Raw genomic sequence first — 5,872 nt, forward strand, 5'->3', positions numbered from 1 at the left:
CTCACTTTTGAAAGCATCATCAATAATATCTCGGATACAAATGGAAAGTTTGGATCATATATGAAGTTCATAGTCAATGCATTACGACGGACTTATTTTAATGCGGAATGCATTTTGACGTCGTTCTATTAAGAACTATTTACAATATACATTCCGCGCCAGGATGAGTTCCCGCTCTCCTGTGTGATTCCCGCTTGGAGGATTAAAAACTTATGGAGAATTTCATTCGTGATAGATTATTGTCCAAAATTGTCCCGAAATAAAGATTATCATTGAAATAAACCTATAATTATTTACGGATTTAAATAAAAATCTATAATCATTTACGGGTCTACAATCATTTACGGATATGCTTTCTGGATCGAAAAATCGTCAGAAAAATATAAACGTTTGGACGTTTACCTCGCACCTCCCATTATTTTCGTGAACCACGTGTAATGTCATACGCTATCTAAGCCCCTATCCTGAAACTTACCGCTTCTAACTGCCTCTTCTCCCTCCACCACTAACAAAATAGTCCACCTCTGGTTGAATTAATCATTGCCCATCATACATTCCCGACCCGCTTCTGCCCTTGATTCAAAGTTCGATGACTCACATTCATCATTCTCGTGTCGCGCTACATTCAGTCATCCGTTAAACTCCTCCCTGCGGTGAAGAAGAGGGGACACAACAAGTTTACTGTCTCCTACTGTAACTCTTTCCACCACACATCTCTTTGTCCCCATATCCCTAGTCGCTTCCTCCTCAATGTCTCCCAATTTCTTAACTATGTCAACGTATCATTGACAGCTCACCAGACAAGGTCTTTTGTGCCGAAACTGAAATGGCTCAGTTCACGACCGTGCGATTGAAATAATACCTACAAGTCTGATGGACTGACAACGTTTACAGCTTTTGCTTTCGCGATGCTTATTTCATTCTGAAATTATATTTCCTCCAAATTTTGATATCCACGTACAAGAATATTAATCGAGATTTTTTAATGATACTAATAACATAATCTACTCATTGGCGAACTTTTTATATTCCCCATTGTAATACGGAAGTTGGGGGTTCATAGTTTGCCTCGGATTTAGGACATCATACACGACCTTTTTTTATATTTCCTTTGAGGTTTGTAACTAATTGCGTTTTAAATAATTCAAACATATGTACTATCATTTATGAAAGTTTTGTGGGCATACTTTCCATTCACTGATTCAATAAATGGAGAATTCACATCACCGATAGTCAATCACGACGGTATGCGACGGCGTTCGAATACCTGACGTCAAAAAGTGTATTAGTGCCTTAGAAGAAAGAAGAATGCAATGGAAGAGGCAAAAACTGGTGTGCACGCTCAAAGCGATCCGAATTCAAACTCTTGCGATTGCAGACCCAACACACGGCTCTCCCTCCGTAGATTCTCACTCTCTCGCCATTGTCTCCATGGCACTGCGCTGGCACTGGCAAAGCCTCTTGCGCCATTGACATTCGTGAAAATTTGAGAGAGGGAGAGAAAAAAAGAGCTGGATATTAGAAAAGCTTCGCTTATGCCACGTTTCAGTTACGCGATCATAGTCAATGGAATCTAGACGCTAGTTGCATTTTGTGTTGGAAATTGTAGTCGGCGCTGCTGGTGGCTACAATTGTAAACAGGAGTTGACGAGAGTTATGTACTAAGTTATTTTTTTCTATTTCTACTTGTAATAAAGTGATGCTTTCAGCCAAAAATTAATGCATAATCGTCAGGCATAAGAAATAAGACAACTGGGTGAAATATACGTTTAAGGAGACCCATCACACCCGCTCGATAGATTTCTGTCTTTTTTCACTGCGTACGCTCCTATGAAAATCATGCTAAACCATTGAAATTTTTAAGGTGTCAAAACCATCCACGTAAAAATTACTTAATCTTTGGAAAACAAAAACATTCATTCGAGAAAATATTGGGGTGAACATTATAATGATAAATACGGTAGCCTGGAGAAACAACATGAAGAGATGAAGGTTATTTAGCCTTAACGTTGAAGAGGGATGGGGTGTAGTGGCATTTAAAATTATTTCTGAATTTCAGAACAATAAGCCCGCCATCATCCAGGCGAAACGTCAGATGAACTCTTCGCGGAATAGCCCTCTTGCGTGCAAGAAGAAAAAGAACCAGGGTTCGGGTGCGAAGTTATTTGAGCATGACACGGGCGTCTGGCATCCCGAAATGAGAATAGGGTAGTTTCCTTCATCAAAGAAACCGAAAGGCATTGATTGCGATTTGTTACCCACCATTAGTGTATTCATAATGTACTAATTATTTCGTTTTAGAAATACCGCTTCAGACAAATGGCACTGGTCCATTTTTATCCTCATTTGAAAAGGGCCAGATTAGCGCCCATGCGATGCCACTCCACGTGACGTCACAGGGACCTAGTTTCTATAGGAGAAGATAGGAGTTATACATCGTCTGAGGTTACCAATGCATGCATGAGACACAGAGCTCAGGGAAACATGTCTTAATAATCACCTATTAAAACTGGCTAACGTCGGAAAGTTTTCTTCGTTTGATAAGGTATTCATCATCACTGGTCAACAATCCTAGGATTGGTTTGACGCAGCTCTCCACTCAGTTCTCCTATCAGCTAATCTTTTCACTCCTACGTATTTCTTCTCTTTCACATCTCTCTTTACTTGTTCCATATATTTTGTTCGAGGTCTTCCTTTTCCATTCTTGCCTTCCACCTGTCCTTCGACGATTGTCTTCATCACGCCATCATGTCTCAAGATTTGGCCTATTAGGTTGTTCCGTCTTCTTATTAAGGTTTTCATGAGGCTTCTCTTCTCTCCTACCCTTCTTAGGACTACCTCGTTACTAACTCGGTAGATCCATTTGATTTTCATCATTCTTCTGTAGCACCACATTTCAAAGGCCTCTATCCTTGCTTTCTCCGCTGCGGTCATTGTCCATGCCTCACTTCCGTATAGGAGCATACTCCAGATGTAGGTTCTTATAAATTGTTTCTTTACATCCATATTTAAGTTTCCCGCTGTAAGCAGGTCTCTCTTTTGGTGGAATGCTCTCTTCGCCTGGGCTATTCTGCTGATAATTTCGTTCTTGCTTCTCCCGTCACTAGTTATCTTGCTTCCCAAATAACAGAATTCATCCACTTGTATCAGTTTTTGCCTCCCTATTTTAATGTTGGTCTTGACTTCTTCTCTTCTGCTGCATACTAAGATCTTGGTTCTCTTCGTGCTTATTTTCAGTTGATATCTACTCATTACCCTACCCATATTAACCAGAATATTTTTCAAATCCTTCTCTGTTTCTGCTATAACGGCTATGTCATCGGCAAATCTTAGCATGCTTATTTTTTCTCCATGGATATTCACTCCCAATGCCTTTTCTTTGATTTCCTTAACCCATTAATCCCCAGCGTTGCGTAAACGCAACATTATTGAATTGAAATTATTATAAAAAACCTTTGCCTCAGGATAATTTTTTCTCAGGGTTTCTGAATTCCTGAAATACCATTCGCTCTTATTCAGTTATTTTTGGAAAAATATTCATTAAAATAATAATTTTTATTTTATTTCGAATTTTGCCTATTTCGAAGCGTTGAAGCACTACAAACTGTAAATTTTTTTTTACAAAGATTTATTGCGTGATCTTGCTAGAGGTAATGTTTTCTCTTAGTTCTAAGCTTCTTTATTCATCATGTTTATTTTTGTCACGAACTTTCGTCATTATTGGTATAAATATGGTTGTTGTAAATAATGTTGCGTTTACGCAACGATGGGAATTCTATGGTAGACCAGAGGGTTTGTCTCAAAGCATAACGACAATCGTCAATATGGCTTTTAATCGACAACGTAGTCTTTTGGAGGCAGTTTTGATGCATTTTTGGCACTCACAGGTTGTGAGTTTACATTGTAAAGGGTGAATGGCATCTTGAATTCCAACATGGCCATCGGTAAGAATTTTACATCGAACACTCTGGTACTTCGTGGAGTCAAACTGTTGCGTGCACACGTGGAACCGATACAGGGCAATGTCATTCCCATGTCGTTGAGTGAAAGGATTACTTCGTAGACGTTAAATTCAGCTTCAGATGCATTCATTTTCAGAGATGGTAGAATGAGAGGGTGAGGAACCTATAAGTTGAAGCAGGATTGTGATGAAAGGTGGAGCGTTCCTCTAGTCGCTCATTGAAATTTTCTCCGCGCAATCCTGAGTTACCTATTTTTTCTTTTATCGCTTAGGTCATGTAAGGCTAATAATCTAGCTTCAGTTAGGTTCGTATTAGTGAAATTGTCCTCTGAAATGCATCTTTAATTCTCATCCAGTAATTATATCAATCATACCGCAATAGTTTTTGCTCGGCTTTTTGCTAAATAATTTATTTAGGGGTTTCCTTCAGATTTAAAATTGAAGAAAATTTTATCCGTTATGTCTACGCCTCAGACGTATACTTTATAAGAAGCGCCAAGAAGGTAGCTGAAGAATATAAATTGATAGGAGAGGCGATGTATAATATTTTCTTAACTTTGGGACTACAATGGGGATTACATCTTCTCAGTATTTCAAATACTGCAGGAGGTGCTGCAAGGCAAATCACATTTTACTCAAGCAGTATCAAAAGAAAAATCGTCCAGTAAACGCGCACGCCCAGGTGAAAGATGCAGAGAACAAACAGTGGTTCATCTAAATGTGAAAAAATAGAATCTACCTCCGTAGGAGTCCCGAATTTCTATGTGAAAAAGGCAATAGAAACACTTATTACTCAGTATGGAGGCCACTCACCAATTGAGCTCCGTCACTTATTTCTCAATGGAAAATTAATTGAATTAATTTTGAGCTACTCAATAATTACGCTGAGGAGATAAATAACCATACATTTACTCAGATGAGGCAGATATAAAAAAATAATTGGAATCGTCGAGGTATCATATATTACCACGCACTAAGTTGTACTGGACAGTGGACAAGCCAAATGGAGATGTCTGTCGCAATTGTGAGGCAATTTATGACGAGGACTTGGTTTGATGAATTAAATAAATATCGACAGCTCTCCGATAATTCTCAACTACACAAAGTGATACATTTTTGAAAGTTGGACTTTTTCTCAATAGACTAAACCAAAATTCCATTCAGTTAGGAATTTTCCTAACTGAATGGTTCCATATTTCAGGTGGCACACAGCTAAAATGTTCATTCGTGGGTAACAATTTAGAGTAGGTTATACATTGTGGTGTCTGGCCTCATCTACAGGCTATCTATATGAATTTTTGCCACATGGAGAGGTGGAACTTGAAAGTGATATGCCTAGGATTTGTAAGTTCACTAGAAGAAACGGTAGTAATAAATTTACTGAATTTTTTCGCTAGTCTCCGAAAATTCTTGCCAAGTATTTTGATAATTTCTTCATCAGTTACAACAGTTATTTGCAACTCTTAAGCGATAATTGTTATTTTCAACGGGAAAAGCAAGAGGAAATCGAACGGAAAACTGCGCACTCATGTTTTCGAGAGATTTGGCAAAAAACCTAGCAAGGATTTCTACTATTCGTTTGACAGGTCAAAATATATTCTCTTTGTGCGATGGCATGATAACTCTGTCATTGCTGTAGCTTTAAATTATGGGAATATGGAACCCATAGTAAGAACAAAAATATATTCGCGGAGATTCCCGTATAAAATCGAAATATCATCAACGATTACAATTAGGGCATGGAAGGGTAGATTTTCTCGATAATTATGTTGCATGTTACCGTATCCAGATTATGAGCAAAAAATGGAGGTGGCCTCTATTCCGAAAAGGGGTTGACAGTGCAGTGGTGAATCCGTGGTGATTTTACGCCTAAGTCACGGGCAAAGCAATTCCTCAGTTAGAATTTCGGTC

The sequence above is a fragment of the Ischnura elegans genome, chromosome 6 (assembly GCF_921293095.1).
Source record: "Ischnura elegans chromosome 6, ioIscEleg1.1, whole genome shotgun sequence".
NCBI classification, from domain to species: Eukaryota; Metazoa; Arthropoda; class Insecta; order Odonata; family Coenagrionidae; genus Ischnura; species Ischnura elegans.